This window comes from Xenopus tropicalis, chromosome 2, assembly GCF_000004195.4.
Source record: "Xenopus tropicalis strain Nigerian chromosome 2, UCB_Xtro_10.0, whole genome shotgun sequence".
In the NCBI taxonomy this organism is placed as follows: Eukaryota; Metazoa; Chordata; class Amphibia; order Anura; family Pipidae; genus Xenopus; species Xenopus tropicalis.
In genome coordinates, this window is record NC_030678.2 from 149857523 (window position 1) to 149875788 (window position 18266).

The window sequence follows — 18266 nt, forward strand, 5'->3', positions numbered from 1 at the left end:
TAACATATATCTGCTCATAACATACGGTATATAACTTATATCTGCTCATAACATACGGTATATAACATATATCTGCTCATAACATACGGTATATAATATATATCTGCTCATAGCATACGGTATATAATATATATCTGCTCATAACATACGGTATATAATATATATCTGCTCATAGCATACGGTATATAATATATATCTGCTCATAACATACGGTATATAATATATATCTGCTCATAACATACGGTATGTAACATATATCTGCTCATAACATACGGTATATAACATATATCTGCTCATAACATACGGTATATAACTTAAATCTGCTCATAACATACGGTATGTAACATATATCTGCTCATAACATACGGTATATAACATATATCTGCTCATAACATACGGTATATAACATATCTGCTCATAACATACGGTATATAACATATATCTGCTCATAAAATACGGTATATAACTTATATCTGCTCATAACATACGGTATATAACTTATATCTGCTCATAACATACGGTGGTATATAACATATATCTGCTCATAACATACGGTATGTAACATATATCTGCTCATAGCATACGGTATATAACATATATCTGCTCATAGCATACGGTATATAACATATATCTGCTCATAACATACGGTATGTAACATATATCTGCTCATAGCATACGGTATATAACATATATCTTCTCATAACATACGGTATATAACATATATCTTCTCATAACATACGGTATATAACATATATCTGCTCATAACATACGGTATATAACATATATCTGCCCATAACATACAGTATATAACATATATCTGCTCATAACATACAGTATATAACATATATCTGCTCATAACATACGGTATATAACATATATCTGCTCATAACATACGGTATATAACATATATCTGCTCATAACATACGTTATATAACATATATCTGCTCATAACATACGGTATATAACATATATCTGCTCTTAAAGGAACAGTAACACCAAAAAATGTATTTATTAAACTATAATGTACTGCTGCCCTGCACTGGTAAAAGTTGTGTGTTTGCTTCAGAAACATTACTAGAGTTTATATAAACCCTGGTGTGTAGCCATGGGGGCAGCCATTCAAAAGGAGAAAAGGCACAGGTTATATAGCAGCTAACAGATAAACCCTGTAGAATACAATGGTGTCTTATCTGTTATCTGCTATGTAACCTGTGCCTTTTTTCCAGCTTGAATGGCTGCCCCCATGGCTACACAGCAGCGTATTTATATAAACTATAGTAGTGTTCCTGAAGCAAATACCCCAGTTTTACCATTGCAGGGCCACAGTACGTTACGTTTCCAATACTTTAAAACACTTTCATTTTTTGGTGTTACTGTTCCTTTAACATTGAGGAGTATAGCTGTCTGTTTATTATTCATTCCAGAATGTAAGTTTGGTCCATAAAATACACGGCTCTGTTGTGCAGGCATTGATAATCCTTGGTATAGGGAAAATGAAGTCTCTCAACATGTTGCTCACCAGCCTCTTGGATGTTGCTCTCAGTGTCCCCAAAGCAGATGCTTGTTTTTAAAATTTTGTACTTTGGTGGGAAGTTTTGGTTGAGTTAAAACAAGATTTCCTACCAAATAAAGCCCCTGTAAGCTGATAGGGTGCATAGAGGCTGCCTAATAGCCAATCTTAGCCCTTATTTGGCTCCTCCATGAACTTTTATGATGCTTGTGTTGCTCTCCAAGTCTTTTTGCATTCGACTGTGGCTCACGAGTAAGAAAGGTTGGGGATCCCTGGATTAAAGCCATCAAACAGACTCACTGATCAAGCTTCCTTGTCCCATACTGAAATAGGGAAGGACCATGAAATAGGCTAGTTAGAAGCAAGTGGGCCCACTGGGAGTTATCCTGCTATACTGGTGGGCCAGTCCGACACTGAAATAATATAATTACCCCAAATGTGCCATTAATTCTTTGTGTTTGGCTACCTGTATAAATAGGGCCAATTCCAGTGGTACATAAATCTGTGTTCTTTCCTACTGTTATATTATAGGAGTATCATCAGATACCTACCTGGCAATGCAGTATTAATGTTCCATGAATACAGGGATCTTTGCCATATTCCTATAGAATGTGCTTCTCTCCTACCAGTATGTACCCAAAACAGCTCTGCTCTGCTCAGTGCCCCTGCAGCCATGAAGCAACAACTGGAAAGCTACACATGTACTCATCTGATCTTTGTTACTTTTCCTTCTACTCACTCAGGCACTCTTTCTTACCCATAATCCACTCTAGTGCTGAGGCCCTGACCATCACTAGGTTGAGATGCAGCCAAGCAACTTGAAGGTCCTATCACATAACACATAATTGAGTCAGTTTTATCAGGTGCCAATTAACCAATCTAGTGTCATTACTATAATGCAAGCTGTTTGCTGATAGGTTGCTTTTTTACAGTATTGATGAAAATGTGCTTGGATCCCATTAGATAAAAGCTGATGCTATTTTAACAGGTGTATTTTATATAGGTATCGGATCCCTTATCTGGAAACCTGTTTTTCAGAAATCTCCAAGTTACGGAAAGTCTGTCTCCCATAGACTCCATTTTAATCAAATAATTCAGAATTTTAATATTAGAAATAAAAACAGTACCTTGTAATTGATCCCAACTAAGATATAAATAATCCTTATTGGATGCAAAACAATCCTATTGGGTTTAATTAATGGTTTATTGATTTTTTTAGTAGATTTAAGGTTTTGAGATGCAAATTATGAAAAGACCCCTTATCCGGAATACCCTTGGTCCTGTGCATTCTGGATAATGGGTCCTATACCTGTACTTTGCACTTCTGAGCTCAGGCTTTTCATTGAGAACATACAATCGGTATTTAGCTGGAATGGGAAGTGTATCTCTGGTTAGCCCTTACCAATGAATAGTGTATATTGATACACAGGAAAAAGTGATCTGTAAAAGCTTTTCTAACTGGATGCTCTTTTATATAGTCCCAACAAAATACAAGGTTTTAATGGTGTTTGTGATGGTCTTGTAACTTTTATTGCAAGGAATAAAGTTTACCGTATATACTCGGGTATAAGCCGATCCGAATATAAGCCGAGGTACCTAAAACTGTAGAAACTTATTGACTCGAGTATAAGCCTAGGGTGGGAAATGCAGTGGCTACCCCTAAGTTTCAATAATAAAATAACTAATAAAGGACACTCAGTGTGACCCCATGTGAACTCTTCATAGATATAAAATGTTGGCAGCTGCAGATTAGGGAAAGGTGAATGGAGCCTAAAATAATTTTACTCACTCCCATCTGGAAGGTTTAGGAATTAATACCATGAAGATGGCTCAAACCCCGAGCGTTATATAATGAGGTAGGGAGAATGGTCCATGTTTAGAACTAGCTAGTGACACAGTACCTGTAATAGCTCATTTAGAGGTGAGAAGCAGCCAATTAAGAATGCCCCCCCGTACTCGGGCAATACCTGTAATAGCTTACCCAGCAGATTGGTGGTATGTCTGGGAGAGACCAGGATGAATTGGGGCATTGCCTAAAATGTCTTTATTTTTATTTATCAGATATTATCCAGCTTGTAGGGAGGTACACAGCTTGCCTTCTTCAAAAAAATCACTTAAGCCTATAAGTGCTAACAAGCCTGCAGGTGAGATACCTGCACTGATAGGCTGCACTGGCATTTGGCGCGCATGCCGCACCCCCCCCCGCGTGTATGGTGGCGGTCACGTATGCGCGCGCACACACAAACGAGTTCACGCAGGGAGGGGGGCATGCGGCGTTCGCGTCAAATGCCAGCACATCCTATATTCACTCGAGTATAAGCCGAGCATGAGTTTTTAAGAACATTTTTCGTGCTGAAAAACTCAGCTTATACTCGAGTATATACGGTAATTGGAAACTCCACCATCTGACAGGGACTTGGCTTCTGCTGAATAGATAGTGACTTTATTCCATAGCTAACGGAACCAGAGGAGGTAAAGGGGACCTAGAAGCTCTTGAGGCCCTATGGACACTTAATTAATAATTATTTTTTCTCTCACACCAGGTGGAAAAGTCATGTTTAGGCCCTTTTCTCATTCATCAAATAAATTTGTTCCCCAACTAGAAGTTTATAGATTTCAGATAAGGTTTTTTTTAGGGAGTTTGTTTAGTTCAAGTATATTTTCACATTTCGTTGTACTGTATGATTGTATTCTAGGCCCAGTTTTATATAGATAGTGGTGTAACTGACAATAACACAACTAGGTGGTAGCCCAGTTTTATAGCTGATAGGGTGAGTATTTTACTTTTTTTTGTAAAAGGCAGCAGTTCTGGTATCTCTGTTTTAAATGTGCGTAGGCAGGGCTGCCATCAAAAACTTTGGGGCCTAGCACAAGTCATGTACAAAGTTATTTATATGGGGGCCCCCATGAACACAAGTGCACCTTGCGCAATATAAACAGCTGCTTTTACTCCATGATAATGAGATGATATAAAGAGTTTTATTGATTAATATGCTTATAAGTCATTCTGTACAACTGTACCCCTTCTCCCCCTGATGATGGCCCTGTTTGGCATATGTATGTGCAATGACTATGAGATTTTAACTTATTAGGCAAAGATTTCCCCTTAGAGCAGATTTGGGAAAAACATTAAAGAGAAAACTGGAACATGTTAACACGCCTGTGCCAGCCACCACAGTGCAGATTAAGAGCTTGGAGCAGAATATGATTAAGATGGGAGTGATACTGCACAAAGCACTGCCCGGGCACAACTAAATGATTGTTCTTGAAAGCAAAACAAATTCAGTTTGTAGAAGGGGCTTCTTTTTTATATATCCATGTTGTGGGTATTATATCATACAGGGAAATACATCCTGCAAGGCACTACACCATACTGAGAAAATGATAATAGAGGACACTTGAAACAGATACAGGTGTTGTTCAGTAGGGTCTATTGGTATTGTATAGTGACATTTAAGGTCCCCATACACGGGCCGATTCTAGCTCCCGATATCGATCCCTTAGACCGATTCAGCAGCTAATCGGCCCGTGTATGGGCACTAACGACAGGACTGCCCAACCGATATCTGGCCTGAAATCGGCCAGATCTCAATCGGGCAGGTTTAAAAATCTAGTCGGACCGGGGACTGCATCGGCCCCAGGGCCAAACGATCGGATTACCCTGGATTCTCCTGATATCACCCACCCGTAGGTGGGGATATCGGGAGAAGATCCGCTCACTTGGCGACATCGCCAAGTGAGCGGATCTTAAGGTGTATGGGGACCTTTAGAGTAGCTAACAGGGTAAATCTGCTGTGTGTTTTCTACTCTATAACACAATGGGCGTTTGCAGACAGGCTATGCATATAGTTACCAGGTAATTTGGGTTGAAAAAAAGACAAAAGCTCATCCCTCCAAATGAACCCCAGTGACCTTCCTATACACTCGTATATATCAACTATATATAGCAGTATCTATACTAAGGCACAATAGCGTTGGATACTATGCTTGTTCAAGAACTCATCCAGGCTCCTCTTATAGGCATTAACAGAATCTGCCATCACAACATCACTAGGAAGGGCATTCCCCAACCTCACTGCCCTCACTGTAAAGGACCCCCTACACTGCTTCCAATGAAATTTCATTGTAAAGGAAGGGCTCCTCTGGTTTGATGATTTTTCTATGGGAAAAAGATCCCCCTCTATTTGTCTATAACAGTGTCGAACTTGCCTACCAGGAAAACTCCCGGTGGGCGCAGATGTCAGTGGGCTCTCCTGCTTCTATCCATTTGGCCTACTTCATGGTCATTCCCTATTTCTGAGCGAAAGGCTAAATAAATGGAAGAACAGATAAAATAATATAGACATTATATGATAGAAATATGGAATAATAAATAAAAGAATAGTTATAGTTATAGTATGTAAAGAAAAGACAAAAGGAGAATAAAGAGGTTGTGTAAGAGAGTGGGCCAATGGTCTAAGCAGGTTTTTATGGTGGGCCCTGGCATCCCAGGCTGATGTTGGTCTATATTGCCCTCTAATGTACTTGTAAAGGGTAATCATGTCTCCTTGCAAGCACAAACAACCTCAACCTTGAGTCTTTCCTCATTGTTACAAATCCCCCATCCCTTTTACCAGTTTAGTTGCCTGTCTCTCACTTTCTCCAGCTCTTCTTAAGTTCTCAAGGCAAGGCCTTACCAAGGATCTATAAAGGGGAAACATTGTGTTTTCATCCCCTTGAGTTAATTCCCCTTTTAATGCAAATATAATGTATATTATATTATAAGTCCCCCTGGGGGACTTAGAGCAGTTGCAGGGGGTACTCAGGTTAACGTTCTTCAAAATACACCTAAAAGCCCAGCTTGAATGTCAATTAGAGTGCTATTTGGGGAGAATATGTATTTTCTCTCCTAGACTCCAGGCTGAGGATGTGACTGAACTACACCTCTTAAGCTTGCCCAGGTTATTCTTAAGTTTGCCCAGGGTGTTAAGCCTGCTCATACAGGGATTTACTTTCCTTACATACAGTGCCAGGGCTTCTTTAGCCTGTCTGGGCCAGGGGTGATATTACCTTTAAGTACCTGTGTGCCAGGGCATTCTCAGCCTGTTTGTGCCAGGAGTATTATTGCAAACCCTCTTATAGTGGGCCATTACTATGTCTGCACGGGGTAACCAATTAGTCTGTGCTATTATCCTGCAACCAACCAACATACTTAGAATCTGAAAGTGCATAGTCATCTGTTACCCATATGTTGGCTGGGCTATGGCTCATAAGCGCTGTGAACAGTGCAGTGCTTGTTTCTTTGGTTCTACGTGAAGTCTGGTCAGTTTACTTTGCATGAGTTACTCCATTTGGCATCTTCCCCCTTTTATAGGGACCATCGATTTATGATTGAGCCTGAGTGGTCTTTTATTCTCTTTAGTAACTGATTCGGTGCTGTCTTCTCTTTTTGTTCTTTTTTTCTGCTTTTTGGCCATTTGTTTTTAATTAACTCATATCTCCTAATATTTGTGAGTGGGGACTTGTACACTCTACACATGATTATCAGGTGAAACATTTTGGGTTTCGGATGTCTTGAGAAAAGTCCACTTAGCAGGGCCGAAATGTTGACAAATACATTTTTTCACTCATTTATAAGTCCTGTGTGTGCTCCATTTTTTCCTGTGGATATTCATTTCTCTTGGGATCATTATTATGGGAGTGCATTACAAACATTTGTTTATTTTCTCTCCTAGAAATTCATGAAATGATGACTGATACACCAATATTTTCCTACATCTATACTCGTATCATGAGCTTAGGGCGGCATGACAAATGTTTGACCTTCACGTAACTTTTTAACTAAAAAAACAAGAAAAAGGACAACCACTGAGAAAAGGAGTCATATGGGTCCCACTTTGAAGCTCTAAATAAGAAGTCATATTAATTCACAAAATGTGATGCAAAAATCTTGCATCAATGGATATTGACTCACACCTTGATGTTGTTATTAATCATTCCTGAGCTTGCTGTTGGGTAATATGGGGCAGTGATCCTGACCTGGTACATGCATTCTCACTGACTAGATACAACCCTTTCATGCCGTGATCTTGTATCATACTACGGATCTTTAAAGTAGTTTTTCACCTTCAGATGAAGTTTTGTTTGAATGAGAGATGGAAACATGAATAGGAGAGAGTCTGCATAGAAAGATAAGGAATACAATGTAACTATAACCATACAAATGTAGTCTCACAGAATAGCGTATTTTTTGGCTGCTGGGGTCAGTTACCCCCATTTGAAAGCTGGAAAGAGTCAGAAGAGGAAGGCAAATAATTAAAAACTATAAAACAACTGGATAAGAAAAACAATTGCAAAATTGTAGAGACTGTAAAGGAAATTCACAAACCAAGTTATACTCCAAACATATATACGCCAGACATATTGCTCCATGTGTAACCAGCTTATAAAATGCGTGATGAAGGCAGTGTTATTGCACATAGACATACTTGTGGCTAACAGACAAATTCTGTGGATAGATAATCCAGATCAGTTTAACTCTGGGTACCTGGCAGCTCTCTCCTGCGCAACCTCCCAACATTAGTGTTCATTAGGATCAGGTTAATCCAGGGTTAACCAGGGGTGGGGAAGCGTTAAGCATCTATTTTTCTTTCTTAAAAACACAAGATTCATTTGAAAATCATTTTTTTTTAGAGCTTTCTGATTTGTTGTAGTTAAAACTAGGACTGGACTGGCAATCTGTGGGTTCTGGCAAATGCCAGAGGGGCTGCTGTAAGATGCCATAGACAGTCACTATTTATTGGGCTGGTGGGGGCTGTTTGGGTCTCTGTGTACTTGAAATGCCCTGATCACAGGAGGGAGCCAAAAGGTACATGATGTGGCACTTGCAAGAGGAAGGAGGGGGATTTCCGGGAGAAGGGCCCTTGAGTTTGCAAGGGGCCCCTCAAAGTCACAGACCTGCTGGGCCCATGACACTCCAGTCCGACCCTATTTTTCTATTTTTACCCATAATGCAGGATTATTTCCCAGAACACCCAGACAGGCACCATATATTTTATCTGCTGGAATTGTACCTGATGCATCAAATCAAATGCAACTGAGCATGTTCTTTTTTGTGCAACAGGTTCTCGTTCCCGTTAACATGAGGAATGCGTCACAGAGAAAATAAAAACCTTGCAGCTCGAAAGCTGTTGAGATGTCGCAGAAGTCACTGGCAATATTATTTTTAACAATCAATTGTTAATTGAGTTTTTCTTTACTTGTTATTGTGCAATTTTCTGGGGTCACGCTTTATAGCTATGGTTAAAACATTCAAGATTTTCAAAGTCAAAGTCACAACCAAAACACAATCACGGAAACTCAAAAACTCAATACAGGTATAGGACCCATTATCCAGAATGCTCGGGACCAAGGGTACTCCGGATAAGGGATCTTTCCATAATTTGGATCCGCATACCTTACGTCTACTAAAAAAATCAATAAAACATTAATGAAACCCCATAGGATTGTTTTGCATCCAATAAGGGGTAATTATATCTCAGTTGAGATCAATTACAAGGTTCTGTTTTATTATTACAGAGAAAAGAGAATCATTTAACCATTAAATAACCCAATAGGACTGTTCTGCCCCCAATAAGGGGTAATTATATCTTAGTTGGGATCAAGTACAGGTACTGTTTTATTATTGCAGACAAAAGGGAATCATTTAACCATTAAATAAACCCAATAGGGCTGTTCTGCCCCCAATAAGGGGTAATTATATCTTAGTTGGGATCAAGTACAGGAACTGTTTTATTATTACAGAGAAAAGGGAATCATTTAACCATTAAATAAACCCAATAGGGCTGTTCTGCCCCCAATAAGGGGTAATTATATCTTAGTTGGGATCAAGTACAGGTACTGTTTTATTATTACAGAGAAAAGGGAATCATTTAACCATTAAATAAACCCAATAGGGCTGTTCTGCCCCCAATAAGGGGTAATTATATCTTAGTTGGGATCAAGTACAGGAACTGTTTTATTATTACAGAGAAAAGGGAATCATTTAACCATTATGTAGCCCACTTATTAAACAGTTGTGGCACTACCTGCTGAATTACTCTGTTTGGCGCTTCCAGGAGTCCTGAGCCCCGCTTACTATGGGGGAAGCAGGGACTTCTCTGTTAAATGGCGTGCCTCCACCCAGGGCTCTGTTATGGGAGAACTACAACTCCCTCCCTGGGACTTGATACTTTGGTGTAGTGCTGCCTGAGACCTCACACAAGCCCCCAAAGGGAATCCCCTCCCTGGGGCATTCACTTACTGGTATGTAGGTGCTCCTTGAGGCAGACACGATGAACACACAGTTGTGATGAAACAGTTGGTTGTTTATTAGGCAGGACCTCTCCAGGAGTGGCAATACAAACACAGTGCAGGGGACACTCTCCTTCTTTAAACCTTCAGAGTACCTACCCCTGTTGGGTATCTTATCGGTACTCCCGCCAGGATGATCCCTTTTAGATGTCCTCCCCGGTACTACACGCCAAGAGACCCTTTCTAAGGGCTCTCCCCGGTACTCACGCCAAGACGGACCACCTCCAGGACTCATCCCCGGTACTCACGACTAAGTACCCTCAGAGTAGTACCCCTTCTAGCGGCAGCCTAACCACCTACCTAGACTCTTGAGTCCCTACACTCCAGCTGATGTACTGCTGGGGGAGCCTACTCCCTCTACCACTCCTGGAGGGGCTATTTCTGCCCATTCTACTTGTGCCCTAACTACATCTCACTCCTAGAGTGATCTGACACATGAAACTACTAACTCACAGGGGAGCTCCTCTCTCTAGAGGCTCCCAACTTAAGATGGCTCCCAGCACATGGCTGTTTCCCTTATATGGGCCTATGCACCACCCTGTGGCCATAACCCGAACTGCGGGGATACTCCCCATTAACTATAGATATACCAGGCTATACCCATTGTACCTTAACCATTACCCTCCCGGGGCCTATCCTAGGGGTATACATCCTGTGGGGCCCATTTTAGCAAACCCCTACAATTAAATAACCCAATAGGGCTGTTCTGCCCCCAATAAGGGGTAATTATATCTTAGTTGGGATCAAGTACAGGTACTGTTTTATTATTACAGAGAAAAGGGAATCATTTAACCATTAAATAAACCCAATAGGGCTGTTCTGCCCCAATAAGGGGTAATTATATCTTAGTTGGGATCAAGTACAGGTTCTGTTTTATTATTACAGAGAAAAGGGAATCATTTAACCATTAAATAACCCAATAGGGCTGTTCTGCCCCCAATAAGGGGTAATTATATCTTAGTTGGGATCAAGTACAGGTACTGTTTTATTATTACAGAGAAAAAGGAAATCAGTTTTAAAATTCTATATTATTTGATTAAAATGCAGTCCATGGGAGATGGGCTTTCCGTAATTCGGAGCTTTCTGGATATTGTGTTTCCGGATAAGGGATCCCATACCTGTACTTAAGAAATGTGCCCGTTATTTTTTTTTTTTATTCTATCTATACTTTATCATTTACATCCATTAGAAAACCACATATTTTCAACACTGAGCAATATATGAATAATTGCAAAACAAAAGAAAAAACAACACAACTATTTTTTAAATGAATTTTATTTCACAGCTGATTAAAACCAATAGGGAAGGATTCCATCACCGATGTTAAAATCTACTATTACTGAAAATTTGAAAATATATAGAATAATGCAACTAAATATATAACCCCCAAAATATTGGCTGTAGTCCTGAAGATTTATAATTTATATGTAAAAGTGTTTCAATGATGTAAATGACCAACCTTTACAAAACCAATAATTCATAAACAAGTAGGTAGCCTTATGAAGATTATTCTCATTATTCTGATTTAGCAAATTAACTTGCAATGAGTTTAATGATTTTGCAGTCTTTTATATTTGGTACGGGTGCAGTATATACAGGATTCCGTTTATTCTGCAAAATTTGAGCACTTTTTGCAAAAAACAGATTTTATTTCCCATTTTTATATAATGCTGATACATTTCAGCAGCACTTTATAGAGATTATACATCATTCATTGCCCCAAAGCAGCTTACAATCCAAAAATGATGTCTTTGGTGGATTCCTAAATTCTGGTGCTAAGGCTTTACTCTTTAGGCATAAAAACTCCTATAGAAGTAAGTAAAATGGTTTAGTTACCTGTATAAGTGACTGTGCAACAGAATGACCAAACAAACCAATAAATCATGCAGGTGACTCTTAAGCACTAGGAATGGGCCCTTGTTCATTGTTGGAGGAAAGGTGTTGCAGAACTATTATTCTTAGATGGAATAAATAACTTGGGCACCAGTGGATCTTGAAATAAATGTATTCTTTATTGCAGAAATTTCACACAGAATCCTCAGGGGAATACACACGGATGGTACAGCACAGTTGTTCAGCAGAATAGAATTTCTAGAAGTATTTGCCCATCAGGGACTAGTAACCAGTCTGTGGATAGTCAACTTGAAAATATCCAGCCACAAGAGTCAGGCCCTCCAAGTAGAACCTAGGTGACCTATAGTAGTCACTAAGAGGCAGATTCATGAAATCATGAGTTCGAATCCCGAATGGGATAAATTCGGATTGGATACAAAAATTTCTAAATATCACGAAAATGCTTACGAAAAAATCGTTTTAGTCATGATAATATCGTATTGGCGATCCGAAAGTCACAAAATGTTCGTACCGAACAATTGTAAACAGCGGGAAACCCTTTCCGATTTTTTTGCGCACGCAATGAAAAATTTGGCGAAAATACACTCGGAGCGTTTGAATGAACGCTCCGAGCATTCGTGTCTTAGTAAGTCTGCCCCTAGGTCTGTACAATTGTATCCCTATTTTAAGAGTGGTACACCCAGGACTGTAATCCTTCTAGTTTCCTTGTAGGAGCACCAGGCTGCTCATTACATACCCTGACCCAAACTCTCAATCCTACAGCAAACAAGAGATATATTCTTACCACTGACTTTCCCTACTGGGCCTCATTCAACCCAGGCTCTAACCTTCTTCCACTTTCCTGCTCAGGTGGAATCCCAGAAGAGTAGAGAGTGAACCTTGCCAACTCCCCCTTTTATATTTTAGAACAAGAACCCCTCCTGGCCAGTTATGGACCTGCCAGCAGAATACTTTAAAGGAACAGTAACACCAAAAAATGAAAGTGTATAAAAGTAACTAAAATATAATGTGCTGCTGCCCTGCACTGGTAAAAGTTGTGTGTTTACTTCAGAAAGTCTACTATAATTTATATAAATAAGCTGCTATGTAGCCATGGAGGCAGCCATTCAAAGGAGAAAAGGCACAGGCACATAGCAGATAACAGATAAAACACTATTGTATTCTACAGAACTTGGGCCCGATTCACTAAAGTCCGAAATAAGGAGTGCTATTTATAGCATGCGTTAAAAATCTTATCACTTCTTATTTTTCGCTCGATTCACTAAAAGGATACTTGTCATAATTAAGAAGCGATGTTCTTGGCGTTATTTATCTTGCGACGACATATTTTCAAGCAATATATTACGCAGCGCACAACATATTACGCAGCGTGCGATATTTTACGCAGAGCGCAATATATTACCCACGTAACCATTATTTTCTGAGGATTACCGTTCTGAAAATTTTGCGCTCTGCGTAAAATATTGCGTGCTGCGTAATATGTTGTGCGCTGCGTAATATATTGCTTGAAAATATGTCGTCGCAAGATAAATAACGCCAAGAACATTGCTTCTTAATTATGACAAGTGTCCTTTTAGTGAATCGAGCGAAAAATAAGAAGTGATAAGATTTTTAACGCATGCTATAAATAGCACTCCTTATTTCGGACTTTAGTGAATCGGGCCCCTTGTCTGTTATCTGCTATGTAACCTGTGCCTTTTCTCCTTTTTTTCTCCTTTTTTTTATTATATAAACTATAGTAGCAAACACAACAGAGACCGTTTCCGCACACCCTGGCTCTCCAAACTTGAACGCCCGGTGCACACTGCTAGAGGGATCGGCACCCTCCCAAAACTGCAAGGCAACAAAAAGCAAAGGCACTCAGGGCTTCAAGGGAACAGACCCTTTAAAAATTTATTGCGGAGGTGCAACGTTTCGGAGCAAACCTAGCCCCTTGCTTGATAAAAGGGCTAGGTTTGCTCCGAAACATTGCAACTCCGCAATAAATTTTTAAAGGGTCTGTTCCCTTGTAACCCTGAGTGCCTTTGCTTTTTGTTGCACTGTAGCAAACACACCAGTTTTACCAGTGCAGGGCAACAGTGCATTATATTTTTATTACTTTAAAGCTCTTTCATTTTTTAGTGTTACTGTTCCTTTAACACCGAATAACACCCTTCCCAGTTGTTATATAGCTGTATATAGTCTCTAGGGGCCTACAACCATAAAGGGCAACTCGATTATCAGGCCCCTACATAAATAATAGCTTGTGCATCCTCATCATTAGATTTAGAGGAGTTGTTCTCTTAAATTATTGATGAAACTTCACTTCAAACATCCTTTGTGTCGGCATAAGAGATGAAGCAATAGGGCTGGAGTGCTGGCAATATGGTGCCAGAGTAGTGGCCTAGATAAAAAAGTACTCAAGAACAGTTAAAAACATAAAAACTAATTTCAGGGGTAACAGCAAAGTGGTTAAATTCTGAAAAAAAAGCTTGGAACTGTGAGAATGATATACATATATGAGCAATGTATAAACTTGATGACTTCAACTCATTTCCAGTGCTTCTATGAGATGTGTCATTATTAAAAGGCGACTGTCCAAAAATCTATTACGGACAGACGTAGAATAACAAGCAATATTTATAGAACATAACTCAGCAATAGCTGAAATAGCTAACATTTTTTGTGCGCTAACAATGTGACATCCATTCTCCCATTAGTTCTGACCCAATAAAGGGGTCTCATCCTGACGCTCTTAAGTGATAACATTCCAGGCTGTTTCCCATGGTGTCTTTCCCAGCAAACAAGGTCAGGTATTTTGATGGATTTTGCAAAGTGTCCTTATGTAATTGCTGCTAAATAGAATCTCTGAATACTTCAGTATCACAGACGCACCCAGGAATGTTGAATCAAGCAAAAACCAAAAACTGTTTTTACAGAATAATGAGCAAACACAATACCTTATGTCTCACTTGGGTACATCTTCTGTTGTGGGTTTCTACTGAATAAAACAAATGTAACTGTATAACAAGTCAATAGAAGGATGTCTGCCATTGTTTCTCAGTATAATTTCCATGAAACACTTAATCCCAATCTATTATGTCAGCAGTCAACATTCCAACTGCTATTTATTATTCAAAAATGTATGGAATTTGCTTCACCTTGAATCCCTGAAAGATCCACTAACTCTTTATCTTGCATTTCTATGGACCTCAGCATTAAAGGAGAAGGAAAGGTAAAAATCACTCGGGGGTCCAAATGTTTGGCACCCCCCCAATGATTGTAATCACTCACCCCGCTGGTGCTCTTGCTAGGAGAAAACTGCGCCAGCCTGGGGTAGCTGTGAGAGAGCAATCCTCTTCTGTCTTCATTCTTCTGAATCCCGGGGCCGGGGCATGTGCAGTAGGGGGATAATGTCAATTTTCTACTTAAAGATCCTCTTTTCACTAATCCACGAACGGTCTGAAGGTGTCCGAATGCGTTTTTTTGTAATGATCGGTATTTTTGCGACTTTTTAGTTGCTGTCGCGACTTTTTCGTATGTCCCGCAATGTTTTCGTCGCCATCGCAACTTTTTCATATATTTTCCGCGACTCTTTGGTCGCGAAAAAATAGGATTGATTTTTCCGCCGTTTACTATCGCTCAATACGAAAAAATTTCGACGGCGATGAAAAAGTTGCGCAAATAACGATAAAGTTGCGACAGTGACGAAAAAGTTGCGACAAATACGAAAAATCGCAACAGCAAAATTTTCATTTTCAATACGATTTTTTCCCTTACGGGATTTGGATTCGTGGATTAGTAAATCTGCCCCTAACTGATGCAAAGGCAGAGAAAGGAAGAGGATCGCTCTCTGGCAGCTCCCCCCGGGCGGGTGTGGGTTCCTCCTAACATGAGCACCAGCCCAGGGTAAAAGGTTGAGTTGTGCTGAGAACAGGCAGTAGCGCCTGGCAAATTAACAGGGGCAGCAAAATGCCGCTCCTAGTAACTTAATTCAGATTTTTAAACTAGAATTTTGTCTCTTCTAGTGCAGAAAGCGCTATTGTAATCACTGCACTAGCGTTGCAGCCCCCCCCCAAGCCCTCTGATGCGCAAAAGCTAAGCGTGGGGGGAGTGAGAGGGGGTGGCATCAACTTGGCCACCTCAGGCAGCCAGGACCAGGGGCGGGCCAAGCCGACCAGGCGACCCAGGCAACTCGGTCGGCCAACTCCGCCCATCTCCCCACCCCCCTGAACGGCGCATGCGCGCCAAAGCACAGGAGGAGGTGCAGGGGGGGGGGGGGCGGTCCGATTAGATCGGTCATTGCCTCCGCCACTAATGACAAGCATCATTCATTGCCCCAAAGCAGCTTACAATCCAAAAATGATGTCTTTGGTGGATTCCTAAATTCTGGTGCTAAGGCTTTACTCTTTAGGCATAAAAACTCCTATAGAAGTAAGTAAAATGGTTTAGTTACCTGTATAAGTGACTGTGCAACAGAATGACCAAACAAACCAATAAATCATGTAGGTGACTCTTAAGCACTAGGAATGGGCCCTTGTTCATTGTTGGAATAAAGGTGTTGCAGAACTATTATTCTTAGATGGAATAAATAACTTGGGCACCAGTGGATCTTGAAATAAATGTATTCTTTATTGCAGAAATTTCACACAGAATCCTCAGGGGAATACACACGGATGGTACAGCACAGTTGTTCAGCAGAATAGAATTTCTAGAAGTATTTGCCCATCAGGGACTAGTAACCAGTCTGTGGATAGTCAACTTGAAAATATCCAGCCACAAGAGTCAGGCCCTCCAAGTAGAACCTAGGTGACCTATAGTAGTCACTAAGAGGCAGATTCATGAAATCATGAGTTCGAATCCCGAATGGGATAAATTCGGATTGGATACAAAAATTTCTAAATATCACGAAAATGCTTACGAAAAAATCGTATTAGTCATGATAATATCGTATTGGCGATCCGAAAGTCACAAAATTTTCGTACCGAACAATTGTAAACAGCGGGAAACCCTTTCCGATTTTTTTGCGCACGTGACGAAAAATTTGGCGAAAATACACTCGGAGCGTTTGAATGAACGCTCCGAGCATTGGTGTCTTAGTAAGTCTGCCCCTAGGTCTGTGGACCGTTCGTGGACCTAGGCAACTCGGTCGGCCAACTCCGCCCATCTCCCCACCCCCCTGAACGGCGCATGCGCGCCAAAGCACAGGAGGAGGTGCAGGGGGGGGGGCGGTCCGATTAGATCGGTCATTGCCTCCGCCGCTAATGACAAGCAGCGGAGGCAATGACAAAGTAGAACTAGGGGTAGGCAGGAGAGGCTCCTGCCTGGCGCCCCTCAATCGTTGCGCCCTAGGCAGCTGCCTCTTCTGCCTACCCCTAGTTCCGGCCCTGGCCAGGACCCATGAGTTGGCACTGATGGCAACTTTACCAGTGTCCAGTCCCTGGATTGATTTTCTACTAAGACCCCGTAGCAGTAACCCTGTATTCCTCACTTGCTAAAGAGCCACCCAACCCCTTCTTGAAGCTATCTTACCTATTAGCCAGTACGACTGATTCAGGAGGGGAATTCCACAACTCCACATAAGCACACATGCAACCCTAGGTTTGTCTAATAAAACACTGGTAGTTTCGACCATGGGATTATATTGAATATATTATTTTACGCGCCTGGTATCCTTACTGTATAACAATAACTATGAGGGTACCAGCCAACACTTCACTGCTGGGAGTCCAAATATATGATTGAGTGCTATCCAATATCCAGATCCTATGACTTTACAACTATGGCACTTGGATTGTATTCTCTGCCATTTTTTTTATTTAATTGAATAGGAATGGCATGTTTGCTTAGCAAAGGAGCTTTTGCCAAGGGTCATTATGCAACATGGGTGAGATAATCAGTTAAATGTGGAGGAGTGGCATCATTTGAATTGTTGTATACAACATGCATATATAAAACACAAGAACCATGAATATTTTGTAAATTATATCCTTATAAATGGTGCTTTGTGACGTCATCCGTTATAATCTGTGCTTAGTGATGTAATTTCTGTCACATGACTCACTGAAACTTGTGCATTATAATAAAGTACCCCTTTATTATATGGTCATGGAACTCCTCGGTGACATAATATCATTATATTTTACAATAGAGGGTACTTTGTATAACCATGAAACCATGTATATTTTTCTTGTTATCAGATAATTTCAATTTATTTTCACAAAAATTAATGTGTTAAAGTGGCCATATCCTGGCCTGTCTTAAGGGTATTAGACTGATCTATTGGCACACTTTACAGTTACTATATTCTATTGTTGAACTAGGGGAAGACAACAAAGAATCCTACCTAGGGTGCAAGCATTTTGAAAAATGTGAGGTAAAGTTCATGTTAGTGTATAACTGGTTAATTGTCCATATTTAGTTAACTATGAATAACAGCGATACACACCTTTATGAAATGTCTGTTACTGCATTATGGCTGTAATGATATAAAAGTGAAGCTCTTGTGCCTGTAGGTGCTTTCCTTGACTCCTATTCGGTGTGTGACATTAGCAGGAATAATGCCCCATTAGTGTCCCCCCCTAAAGTTCAA